General features: G+C 42.7%; 1 long non-coding RNA gene across 2 annotated transcripts; it reads left to right on the forward strand.

Annotated features, from left to right (window-relative positions):
* Nucleotides 1–265: 265 nt before the first annotated feature.
* LOC111816897 lies at nucleotides 266–13,102 on the forward strand. 2 transcript variants are annotated; one of them, XR_002821217.1, is made up of 4 exons: nucleotides 266–502; nucleotides 12,152–12,212; nucleotides 12,791–12,857; nucleotides 12,943–13,102. It is a non-coding gene; the product is annotated as an uncharacterized LOC111816897 (long non-coding RNA). The 2 variants fall into 2 exon arrangements; XR_002821216.1 differs by having other exon boundaries at nucleotides 12,791–13,102.
* The last annotated feature ends 528 nt before the right edge of the window (nucleotides 13,103–13,630 follow it).

The raw sequence follows: 13,630 nt of genomic DNA on the forward strand, positions 1-13,630 counted from the left end.
ACTTCGAAAGATTGTGTGGAAAGCAGAGAGATTGCTACGCAGTGAAAGCCTTCCACAACATCTAGCAAACTGTCGGAACAAGTAGAGAGTGTCATTGAGGTCGATACACGCTATGCAATAAAAGTGCAGTTAGAGGGAAAGGTATAGGAATCCGAAGGGCCCCAGGGGCCTGGACAGCGGATCCCGGGCCCAGGGGGAGGCCTGCGGCTTCAGCTCCCGCGGCACCCCTCCCCCTCCTCGGAACCTCTGCTTGCGCCAAAGCTCTGTGGCGTGGGCCTGGAACCACGGTCTGGAATGTGCATTGTCAGCGTCCATCCTTGGATGCTGGGCACCACCACCGCTGTCTGAGGATCTTGCTGGAATGGATGAACTCCAGTTTGGCTTCCTGGGTATCCCTGTCCTTGACTGCCTCTGTGGCTTGGGGTTCCTCCTTCTGTCTTTGTGCTACCTGAAGACAAATGCTTGCCTCCCAATACTGTGCAGCCAGAGAGGACTCCATCAGGTAAGTACACCAGAGGGTCTCAGAAGTTGTAGCTCTTTCCTGTTTTCTAAATTTGCAGCTGAAAGCTTTAAATGTCACTGTAAGCAATGCTCTTGCCGCACTCCACATCATAAGTGGTATTTTCATTTTTATTTAGCATAAATTTGATCCGTATTTTCATAGTATTTTGTTACTGTTACTGCTGTTATTTTGTTTCGTTTTGTTTGAGACGAGTCTCCTATACAGTTCAAGCTGTCCTTGAACTCACCCAGGCTGGCCGCAACAGTCCTCCTGCCTCAGCCTCTCAAGTGCTGGGATTTCAGGTGTGCCCCAGTATGCCCGGCTCTACTCTTTTGTATTTGTCAAAATATTTTGAAAAAAAAAAGAAAAAAAATTTTGTATTTGTGGTCTAGAATGTGTTTAACTTGGTGAATTTTCATGTCAGCTTGAGAAGAATATTTTGGTATTGTCGGGTAAATTATTGAATAAATATCAAGGGGATCAAGTTAATGTATAGTGATATTTAGATCAAAAATATCTGTATTGATTTTCTGCCTGCTAACTCTACCAACTACTGATGAGACCTGAAGTTTTGACACTCTCTTAGTAAGTAGATGAACCACTGAGGACTGCTATGTTTTTTGAAGATCTGACCCCTTTGTGATTAAGTAATATCGCCATCGCCCCTAATAATTTTGCTTGTTCTGTAGTATACTTTATCTGAAACCACTATGGTTTTTTGAGACAGGGTTTCTCACTGTGCAGTTCAGGCTGATTTAAAGTCACTATGTAGCCCAGGCTGGCCTTGAACTTGAGACGATCCTTCTCTGTGAACCTCTCTTCTGCTGGGGTTATAGGCATGTGCCACCACACCCAGGTGTGCAAGTACTACAACTATTTTTTTGGTGGAACCGGGGATTGAACTCAGGCAAGCGCTTGTTCTACTGAGCCATCTCCTCCCCGTCCCCATGGCTGGGTTTTTAAAATCCTTTTATTTTTTCTGTGTCTATATATTTGAAATTATTCCTGTGTAGTACAAAACCCATGGTTGAATACATCTCATCTTGGTCTTCTAACTGTGTTCCATTTCTAATGTCTTATCAATTATTATACCCTCTTTAAAAGAAATTAAAACAAAAAGACAAGAACAAGTTGAGATTTCTTAAAAGCAAGTGCCAATATTCAATTATTTCCACAATCTTGCATAACTATGTCTGTTACTCTGAGCAACAGATTTGATGATAAAAATGATGTTATAACAACCATTGTTAGCTATTCCTGTTTTGAAAACCTATACCATATGTATTGTTGTGAGTTACCCTGTTTCTGTCTTTTTCTCTATTTTTTTTTTAATTATTTATTTATTTGTATGTGTGTGGCCAGCTCAGCCCACCAGGGGGCGGGGCTGGCTGGCATGTGGTGCTGGGGGATTGAACCGTGGTCCCTGTGTTTTGCTAAGCTTGTTCTAAGTAGGTGCTTTAGACCACTGAGCCATCTCTCCAGCTCTTCTCTATTTGTTTTTGCTTCTGTTTTCAGTCTTCAAAATTAAATTAAATTAAATTAAAGAAAATAAAACAAGTTAAGGTTTCTTGAAAGCAAGCATTAATAATTATTTGTCCAATCTTGCATAACTATTTCTGTTAATCTGAGCAATATATCTGATGATAAAAATAGATAATATAACCATTGTTAATTAGCTATTCTCGTTTTCAAAATCTGTACCATGTGTACTCCTATATGTTGTCCTGTTTCTGTCTTTGTTTCTACTATCTGTTTTTGCTTTTTTCTTCTTCAAAATAAAAAATAAAATTACTGTCTTCTAAAATAATAAATTATACATCAGTTTTTCTAAAGTTGTGTCTTTTGATTGGTGAATTTTGATCATTTATTTTTAGATCGATTTTTATACAGTTGGATTAATGTGGATCATGTTTATGTCTGTAATGGTTTGTTATTCACTGCATCTGTTGTTTTTGCAGAAAGCCCTTCTGGACCTCATTGAGGTCCCTGGAGTTTATATTTGTAATTCTAGAAGAAAGTTATTGGAATTTCAATAAGTTAATTCCAATCCACAGCTTCTAGTGCAACCCATGGCAAGAATAAAGACACTAAGGCCTATTTGTAATTGTGGGGAGCCGGGGGTCCTGAGTCTAGCTAGAACAATGGCTAACCAGAGCGAAGGCCAAGACCCAGGGGTGAACACGGGTTTTATTAATTCATGAAGAGGGCTTGGAGATGAATGACAGTGAGAACTGTGGTCAGTACATGAGTGCTATGAGCCGGGCTAGGGAGGCCCGAGGTCACCCCTGGGCTATGCAGACAGCGTAGTCTGCAGAGCATACATGGGTAGTGTCTGTTGTTTTGGGGTCAGAGCTTTAGTTCTGATGTGTGACCCGTGCCCTGAGAAATCCTAGCCTCTTTTCTTGAGACTCATTCTCAGCTGACAGCGTGGCTTCACTCTGCCACATGTTACTCAGGAGCTGTAGGTGGGGCACCACTGACCGCTGCTTTAAAGACTACACAACAGCACCTGGCTAGACCCACTGACGTTGCTTAAAGCCAATGGAGGGGCCAAGCAAATGTCGTCACCAGCTAGCTGCCTGTGTGTACCTAGCTACACATAGAGGTAGGGCCAAATGCTCTTCTTTCAGGGAGCGCTGTCCATATGGTCCTCCACACTTTTTACCTTCCTTTTTCGGATGCATACGCTTTTAAACAGGATCTTTTTTTAAATTTAGGTGATATTTTATTTAGTTTTACTTGTATATATTGAAGGTATACCACATGCTTCTTAGAACCCTTTCCCCCACTTCTTCCCGTTTCCACCCCCATGAAACACACACCCTGGTAACCTTTGTCTTCTCTATTTCTATTCATTCAACACATTTTTTTTCCCTGTATTTAGGACAGTGTCTAAAGGGTCTCACTATGTAGATCAGATTTGTAGTGATTCTCCTGTTTTCAGCCTCCCAAGCGCTGGGATTACAGGCACGTGCCACCACGCCCAGTCTCAATCGCCGTCTCAGCACACCCCGTGGGCAGGGCCAGCTCGGCACACCAGGGATCGAATCCTGGCTGCTGGGCCCTGCCTAACAGGTGCTCTAGTCCACTGAGGCATTAGGCTGGCCCCTCATTCAACATATTTTTTAAAAAAGGTTCATACACACAAGACATCGTGCAGTGTTTTTCTTTCTGTGTTTGTCTTGTTAGATCTAGATTAATATCTTCTAGGTTCACCCACGTAGTTCCTCGTGCAGGGTCTACTTTTGTAAAATACCATATAGCTAGCTGCATAGCTTATCACTATTCCTTTATCAGCACTTGGTATCATTTCCTTTGAACATACATGAATTTTCTTTTGTCTGAGCTAAGCAGAGTCAGTCTTGCCTTTCTTGTCACTAAGGCAACACACCTGAAATCCACAAGTTCAAGGAGGAAAGGTTTATTTAGCTTTCGTAAAGCTTTCCGTCCATAGTGAGCTGGCTCCAAGGCCTGGCACGACGGCAAAGGGGTATCATGGAGAAGAAACTGTCCATGAGAGGCAGGCAACAGCAGGTCTCTCTCTATATTCCATCTAGGCTACACCACACATTGTATGGCCCTTTCCATTATCCACACCCATAATTATGCTAAACCAGTTTAGTTCTCACCGCCCTAATCCAACATCACACACCTCCCCAAAGCCTTACCTACCATTCAGGCACCTCCCCAAAACCTTACCTGTGAGCACATGAGACTTTAGGGGAGCATCTGGATACAAGCCATAAGCCACCTTTGTTTTATTTTGGTTAACGTTTTCATGGAGCATCTCTTTCTAGTCCTTCCTTTGCAGACTACATATTCTTAAAGTTAAGTGTTTTATAGGCAGCATAGGATTGGATCTTTGTTAAATCCATTCAGCTGGGGCCAGCCAAATATCTCAGTGGATTAAAGTGCCTGCAAGTCAGAGCAGGGGATGAGAGTTCGATCCCTGGGCCTGCCTTGCTGGCCCCGGCCCTGGGGAGTGCTGACAAGGCAATTGAGACTGGGTGTGGTCTATAAACAGGAGAATCACTAGGAGTCTGATCTAGTAGTGAGACCTTGAACACCCTCTAGAACCTTCCCTAAAAATACAGGAAAAAAAAAAAAAAAAATTCAGGGGCCCAGGAAGATGGCTCAGTAGAATGAGCACTTCCCTGTCAAGTTCAAGGACCTGAGTTCAATCCCCGGTTCCACCAAAAAAAAAAAAAAGTCAGCCACTGTGTCTTTTGAATGGAAAATTTAATGCATTCAAATTTTAAGTAATTACTATTATGTAAAGATTTATAATGGCATACATAATGCCACTTTAATTGTTTTCAATTTCATAGCTCCTCTGTATAATCATTATTCCTTTATAATTTCGCATTTTTCATGCCAGCTCCACCCTCAGGGTGCGCGGAGATGGCGCACAAGGCTGGGCGTGATGGCACACACTTGTAATCCCAGCGCTTGGGAGACTGAAAACAGAAGAATCACTACAGTCCAATCTACATAGTGACACCCTGTACTAAATTTCATATATACATATATATATATATTATAATTTCACATTTTAAAAAACCACTTTCATTTTTCTCTCTTCTCTTGGCTTATCAATCATATTTTGTTTTTCTTTTTGATAATGTTAGTAGTTTCCCTCTAGTTTGTAGCAACATTTACAAGTAACCTAAGCCCACTTCCAAATAACACTGCGCTGCTTCCTAGGTAGTACAGGCAACTAATGAAAACCTCCCCATTCCTGCCTCCCAGACCTTTTAACATTGCTGTCACTAATTCACTTACACCATGAGCACCAACGTGAGGTTATCATTGCTGTCAACTAACAAAGCAGACCTGGAGAGAAGCGTAGACTTTTTCTCCCTCTGTAAAAGTGTCCTAGCTCCAGGTAAGCAACTCTGCAGCCGGCCTTCCCAACAGGAAGGCAGATTTCCCTTTCTCACTAGGTCCTGGGCTTTTCTCACCAGTATGGGAGGCGCTCAGGGCAGTAGTCTCCTTCCATAGAGTGACAGTACTAACAAATGGGCTAATAAACAAGCTCCACAGCATCCTAACATCCTGAGATGAATAGGATGTGTTTTCTTTCAAGGCTAAAATAGGCTTTGTTTCATTTCTGTATCTCTACCTTTTTGAGTCACAAATTGTGTAAAACGGGGTCTTCTCCTCAGTTTAGAGCCCAGCCTAGTTCTGAGCACTTCTAGTGGTTGGGACTATGTACCACTAAAGTCCTTCCCAAAATCCCTCTTGGTCCCTCCTAGTCTCTCCAGTTTCATGGAAATTCCACAACACTAAGGAAAATGTTTTATTTACCCTTCTGCATTTCTTCATTGGTTCCCTTCATTTCTTTACACAGATCTGAGCTGTCATTTTCCTTTCACCCGTAGAGCTGCTTTTGTGGTATTTATTGTGGTGTTAAGGCTTGTATGGAGATGCACCCCCAAAGCCTCATGCACCACACTGGGGCTTTGGGGAGTGGGGAGTGGTGGGATCATGTGTGATGCTGAATTGGGGTGTGTAGTACTGGGATTGAGAGTGTGATAGCTAAGTGGGTTTGGCACTTAGCAGAGCACTGTGGAAGCCCTACCCTGAGGGTGGGTGGCACCACCAATGGGTTTGTAGCGTGCACAGAATACAAAGGGGGACAGAGGGAAGCAGGCTTGCTTGCTGCTGGTGCTGTTTGCTGCCTTCTGCCTGCTGGTAATGAATTTCATGTTTATGCTTAAGCAAAATTTTTCTATCATGTTTTGAAGAACTTTTCCACATTTATTTCCATAGTTTTTTTCTCTCTCAACTCTGAATACTTCCCCCTGCTCTTCTTTCTTTCTTTCTTTCTTTCTTTCTTTCTTTCTTTCTTTCTTTCTTTCTTTTTGAGACTTGCTATGTAGTTGCAGTCTTGTCTTGAACTCATTTGTGTAGACCAGGCTGGTCTCAAGCTCATGGCAATCCTCCTGCTTCAGCCTCCTGAGTATTGGTATTACAGGTGTGTGCCACCGTGCTTGCCTCCCCTACTCTTCTTGCTTGCATGCTTTACAATGGGAAGTCAATAATTCTTGTCCTTATTCATCTACTATTAAGCATTTCCCTACCTTCTTGTTTATTTCAAAATAATCCTTTGTTTCCTGTCATTTGCTTATGAGATCCCTAAATACAGTTTTTGCCTATTTTTTTTAAGGGGGAGGGGAAACCTTTATTAACTCTGAAAACACAGAGAGGATTGAGGGCAGGGAGATGGGCAGATCCTCTGACCTGAGACAGGAAGAATGAGACTTTACGGATTTTGCTAGAGGCAGAGTTTGAGGGGCAGGTTCAGTGACACACAAGGAGCTGATTGGAGGCTTCCTTGTTTGCAGGGGAAAGGTAAAATGAAGTTGTAGCCAGGGCTGGAGTGGGGAAGGAGGAGGAAGTGGTCATTGAGAAGATAAACTGTTGTTTTGGGGATTCAGCCATGTTGAATCAGGGCCATGATAATTTAGCAGTTTGTACTTGGGCCACAACCTATCATTCCTGTCTTTTTGTTGTTATGAAGGGGTGATGAATCTCTTAGGCTGCTTCCTGCTTAATGGGGTATCATCTGGGGGGTCAAGGAGGTTGACAGGATGATGGTTCACGCCCATAGAGAAGCTAGTGCCAGGTGTTTCAACCAGGACAAGAAGTTTATTGTTATTGAAGGCTTGCATCTGAGATTGAAGAAATCTTTTGTAGCACCTGAAAGTCGTCTGGGCAAATGGTCCAGAGTCCAGTGGTAAACAAAAGGACTAGCAGAAAGCTAGGGAATCAAAAAGGAGATGGGAAAGCAAAACATGAGTTACCCTGAGGTTTTGAACCCTTAGGCAAAGACATCTAGATGAAAGGAGTTGTGAAGACCACTCAAGTGACAAGGGTCCAGGATCAGAAAGAGAGGAGTTGTTGGGTGGAGTGGAGTTGTCTGGACACTGTACGGCTCAGGGGATGTGGAACCAGGAGGGCAGGCAGTCTGGAAACTTTTACCACTGTTTCTGTTGGGAGGACAACCAGGTGGGGTCCTGTCCATGTAGGATCTAATCCTGTAGGTGATCCGAGTCATGGTACAACAAATGTCAGGTTTTGTCGGCCATGGTGATGGCAGCAGTGGTGGCGGGGCAGCTGAGAAACAAAAATAAGTGGGGGGAGCCTTTATTAACTCTGAACACACGGAAACGATCCAGGGCAGGGCGATGGGTAGATCCTCTCTTGATTCTTTCCTATTTTTATGCACTTGGTGCTATCTGAGCTAACATTTTATGATTAATTTGTTGCTAATAATTTTTGAAACCACTTATCTATGACTCCCTGAAAAAATTTCTTCTACTTTATTTTCTTTTCCTTCTTCTCTGGATACTCCAGTCACATACATTTACACGTATAGATGCACTTCTAGGACACTTCACACTTCTAGGACAATATGGGCATCAACTTTTAAAAAATCTGTCTGTTTGGCTTTTTTTTTTTTGCATTTTAATTGGGGAGCTTATATTGCTATACATTCAAACTCCATTATTCTTTTCTTGGCTGTGAGTAAGCTACTGATGAGAGTATCAGAAGCACTCTTCATTTGTGCTTCCTTTTATTTCCATCTCCTCCACTTGATGCTTTTTAGGAATTTCTGTTGCTTTGCCTCTTGCATGTGTTCTCGCATGCTGCCTAGTTTATCCATTAGCATCTTTAGCATGTTGGTCATAGACTTTTAGGGTCCAAGCATAGTTCCAAAATTCAGGAGTTGGTCTTGCTGTTTGATTTGTCTATACAGACTCTTTTCCTTGTCTTTTAGCATCCCTGTGATCTTTGTTGTTGCTCCTTTTAATTAAGTTCATTTGGTTCATTTTAGGTAGACATAAATATCACATTCACCACAGAGAGTATGTACCTGTACATGATATGTCTTGATCTTTCCTCCATTTCCCTTCCTCCTTTCAACCCCTCCTCCTCCCTCTATACAGAAGTTTTGTTTCCATTTTCCCTTCTTTTCTCATTTTTTCTTTTCCTGTCCTTCCTTTTGCCCTCACCCCTCCCTAGTTTTTCTTTGCATTTGAATGTTTTCTTGCTATTTCACAGTATCTATTATACATTTTACTCCTTATTTATACTTTCAGTTTCTCACACCAGAGAAACTACATGGTATTTACACATGTGTGTTCAAGTTATTCACTTAAGAGTATAGTCTCGTCCTTTAAGTGGCTGCTTCCACAAAGCTGTCAGCCTCAGGTGGCTGGAGTTCGAACCTCACAACTCTCCCGCTGGCCAAACGTGCCCTGAAGGCATGTGAGGAACAAAAAAAAAAAAAAAAAGAGTATAGTCTCAAGGTGCATCCCTTTACCTACAACAATCTCAAGATCGTCTTCTATGGTTAAGTAGTACTCCACTGCATAAAAGAATCACATCTTCTTTACAGATTCATTGGCTGATGGAAATTTGGGATATTTCCAAGATGTAGCTCTTATAAACTGTGCCAATACAGACATGGATATATTGCTCTGGTGTGATACTTTTAATTCTTTTGTAAAGATACTAAGAGGAGAAATACCGGGACCCAATGGGAACTCTAGTTCCAGTTTTTTTTTTTTTTAATTCTTTTTTTAAAATTTTTTTTTAATTTTATTTATTTATTTATGTGTGTGTATGTGTGGCCAGCTCAGCCCACCAGGGGGCGGGGCTGGCTGGCATGTGGTGCTGGGGGATTGAACCGCTGTCCCTGTGCTTTGTTAAGCTTGTTCTAAGTAGGTGCTTTAGACCACTGAGCCATCTCACCAGCCCTAGTTCCAGTTTTTTGAGGAATCTCCACAATGATTTCCATATTAGTTGCACCAGTCTATACTCCCACCAATGGTAAAGAGTTCCTTTTTCTCCCACAGCCCCAACAGCATTTATTTTTGGTTGATTTATTAATGTTAGCCATTCTTTCCTGGAGTGAAATGAAATCTACCCAGTGATGTTGAATACCAGTTTATATATTTATTTGCTGTTTCTAATTTTTTTAAATATAAACACATGATTTTATTTTATTTTTATTTTTCTGTATTTAGGACAGGATCTACAGGGTCTCACTATGTAGACTGGTCTCTTAGTGATTCTCCTGTTTTCAGCCTCCCGAGTTCTGGGATCACAGACACAAGCCCCCATGACCAGTCAGAATTGCCTCTCAGCAAGCCCCAGGGGTGGGGCCAGCATGGCACACTAAGGATCAAACCCTGGCCACTGTGCTCTGCTTAAGCAGCTGCTTTAGTCTGCTGAGCGACCTGGCTAGCCTTGCAACTGGGATTTTGTTCATAAAGTGCCTACACCATTTTCTTTAAGAGTTTGACCTATTCTTTCAGCAGATTTTGTATTTCTGTTTTAATGTTTAGATTTTTGATCCATTTTGATTTTAGTGTAGTGCATGGTGAAAGATATGGGTCATTTTAATCCTCAGCATGTGGAGAGCCAGTTTTTCAAGAACCATTTATGAAAGAGGTTATCTTTCTTCCAGTGAACATGTTTGGCTTCTCTATCAAAGATAAGGTGGATATGGGCCAGGGAGATAGCTCAGTAGAATAAGCACCTGTCTGGCAAACACAAGGTCCTGAGCTAAATCCCCAGTACCACAAAAAAAAAAAAAAAAAAAAAAAAAAAAGATAAGGTGGCTGAGTATGTTGAGTATGTTTGGCGTTGTTTCTGCATCTTCTGATCTGTTCCATCGATCCCCAGGTCTGTTTTTTTGCCTATACTATGCCATTTTTACCACAGTAGTTTTGCAGTACATTTTCATGTCAAGGATTGTGATGCCCCTTGCTTTGGGGCATCTCTTGCCCAGAATTGCCTTTGCTATTTTAGGTCTCTCCTGGTTCCAAACAGATTCTGGATTATTTTCTTTATTTCTGGGAGATACACTGTTGAAATTTTGATCAGGATTGCACTAAGTCTGAGAAGGATTTTTTTTGGCTGGCTCAGGTTGCCTTAAGGGCAGGTCTGGTAAGGCATGAGGATTTGGGGATCGAACCACAGTATCCTGAGCCTGACTGTGTTTGCTTAAGCAGGCACTTAAACAACTGAGCTAACTGTCAGTCCCCCAAAAAATTGAGAAGGATTTTTTTGTAGTATTGCATTCAGTCTGTATGACCATTTTGGAGTATCCCATTTTCACTATATTGGTTCTTCCTACCCAAGAACAAGTGACATCTTTCCATTTCCTTATATCCTCTTCAAACTTTTCTCAGAGTACTATGGTTACAGGGTAAAGGTTGTTTACTTTCTTCATTAGCTTGATTCCTACATACATCATCTTTTTATATTTATTTATTTATTTATTTATTTAGTTTTGCGGAAGCGGGAATTGAACTCAGACCCTTGCGCTTGCTAGGGAAGTGCTTATTCCACTGAGCCATCTCCCCGGCGCTACATCATCTTTTTATATGCTGTCTTAGTTACTTTTCTCTCATTACTGAGACAAAATACTTGATCCCCAAAGCTAAGGGAGGAAAGGTTTGGTTAGCTCATAGTTTATAGATTCTTCAGTCCATAATCAGTTGGCTTGAAGGCAGGGTGGCATGGCAGAAGAAAAGCAGGTCATGGTGCCCACAAGATAGCAAAAGCAAAAGCAACCATGGAGCAGGGGCTAGCCTCTTTGTGTCCCTTGCACTGTGTGCAGGCTACCTGCCCTAAAGCTGTGCAACACTCACAACCTTAACTCTAGCCGGAACTGTGCCACACCAATCAGTGGGCTGATTTACTAATCACATATTCTTGATGCCAGCACCACACACTCTAGATTCTTCTACCTCTAAAAAGTCCACCCCCATGAGTGCATGAGGCTTTGAGGGAGAGTCTAAACATAAACCTTAACACTTTTCCACTGAGTTTATCAAAGACGGAAAAGCAAAAAAAGAAAAAAAGAAGTACTGATTACCATTAAAGATAATAAAAAGGATGAAAACATTTAGAAAATAAAATGGAAATTATCTTAGTCTTGGATAATGAAAGTCTGAGCTTCCTAAAAGGAGTAGGAGAATTTTGTCCCAACCCTTTATTCTATTTTTTGTTTGTTTGTTTGTTTGTTTGTTTGTTTGTTTGTTTTTGTTCTCAGCAGTATGGGAGATCCAAGAGGAGGAAGAGAACACTGAGAGGTAGGTTTCTTCTAACTTTACATGACCTGTCTAAGGATGATTCCTCTTGTTCCTCTTGTGAGGTCTCAAGTCCATGACCTCTGAGGATGTCAGGTTCTAGAAAGGAGACATGCATAGGAAGGCAGTCACAGCTGAAGGCAGTCACAGACTTCTCAAAGTCCTGGCTATGCTGCCAAGGCTATGAAGAAATGGTGGACCTGGGCAGAGGGTGCTGCCCTACAGGTGGCCACGTGAGCTGTCAGGCAGGTCACTTCATTGCTTTGGAGTCAGATCTTCCGGCTCCTGATATTGTGTAAAGTGCTTTATTCCTGGGTGCTCAGACTCATGTGACCTCTGCATATTCCACTGGATTATGTGTGTGAAGGTACTTTATAAATAAAGCCATACTCACATGAACTTTTTTGAATCATCTTTGACCCCCTGACCATGTCTCCCAAGTTTTGTAACTTTCAGAGTTTTATATGGTATTTTCCAGAAAGAGCTTCCTGTGTGATCTCTGTGATTTGTCTGTACATAACCTTCTGTATGACCCTTCCAGGTAGGATAATTTGCCAGAGAGAAGTAGAAGAGGGGAGGAAGTTGCTTTCTGTTCTCAAAAGGTGGGTGCTCTTTCCTTATTTATTTTTTTGTTGTTGTTGTATTTTAGTATAGGGTCTACGTGGTCTACAGGGTCTCACTACGTAGATCGGACTTGTGATCCCCCTGTGTTCAGCCTCCCAAGAGCTGGGATTACAGGCGCATGCCACTAAGCCCAGTCTCAATCGCTGTCTCAGGGCACCCTGGGGACAGGGCCAGCATGGACTGAACCCCATTTTTTTTGAGGTACTGGGGATCAAACTTAGGACCTTGAGCTTGCCAGGCAGGCCCTTACCCACTGAGCTATCTCCCCAGCCCTGGTGCTCTTTTCATTTCTTCCATGGTTCCTTCTTTCACCCGTTCTGAGTTCCGAGAGAGTAAGTGCAGCTTTTGCTAGTCAGGGGAGGGGTGGTTGTGTCCGAGGTGTCTGATACGTGAGGAAGGCCTAACACAGAAGCTGTGGCGTGTTCGGCGAAGTCACGGGCGTGAGGCAGCGGGAAGTGGGAAGCTTGCACCACGTGGGCCCGCCCCTGGAGGACAGGAGGTCTTGCCTTCCTTGTGCTGGTCCTGGATGGATCTTTGTACTTTCTGTCTCCTGCAGCCCCCTGGGCCAGCATTATGACACCACACACTTTCGACAACTGCTGTGTCCAGACCCGCTCTGTGAGGTGTGTAACACAGCAGCCGCTAAGGTCAGGCGGCTGCTGTCTCTGGCAGCCCTGGATGGTGCTGCCATCTCTTTGGCTTCCACAGGTTCGGCAACAGATACGTCCAGGCGCCCTCACACCTGCTGAAGGCGCTGGGGTCAGGGACCTGACTCTGCTCTGTGAACAGAGAAGCTTCTTCAGCATTTAGCAAAGGAAACAATGCCTGCAAAAGAAAATCCAGTCCAAGACCATCAGCACAGCCAGTAACACTGATAGGACTAGCTCTCGTAATGGGAATAGTGCCACCAGAGCAAAATAAAAAAAAAATCAAACCTTCCTTCTGAGAACAGGAGTTGAGCTCTCTGTGTTCTGCACAGGAAGCATCATTTTTTGGGAATCCCAAATATGTTTTTAGGGAAAAGAAAGGTTTATTTTAGTTCTCGATGCTGTTTATCTTATTTTTAAAAAATTATCTATTTGGTACAGGGTCTCACTATAGAGCTCAGCTCAAACTCCTAGTGATCCTCCTGTCTCAGCCTCCCAGCGCTGAGATTACAGGTGTGCCAAGTTTTAGTGGCTGGCACAGCACAACAGGGATGCAGTACCAGGGACCGAACCAGGGTTCTTGCACTTGCCAAGGAGGCATTTAGACCGCTAAGCTATCTCCCCAACCTGTGTTGACCTTATTTTGCTGCTAAAACATGGCCAGTTCTTGTAGGTATCTTGACAATAAGAGTCCTTGATTTCACTGTTCTCAAATGTTCTTCATTTAAAGCATTTTATGTTTTCATAAA

This window comes from Octodon degus, unplaced genomic scaffold (genome assembly GCF_000260255.1).
Source record: "Octodon degus isolate 3935 unplaced genomic scaffold, OctDeg1.0 scaffold00044, whole genome shotgun sequence".
NCBI classification, from domain to species: Eukaryota; Metazoa; Chordata; class Mammalia; order Rodentia; family Octodontidae; genus Octodon; species Octodon degus.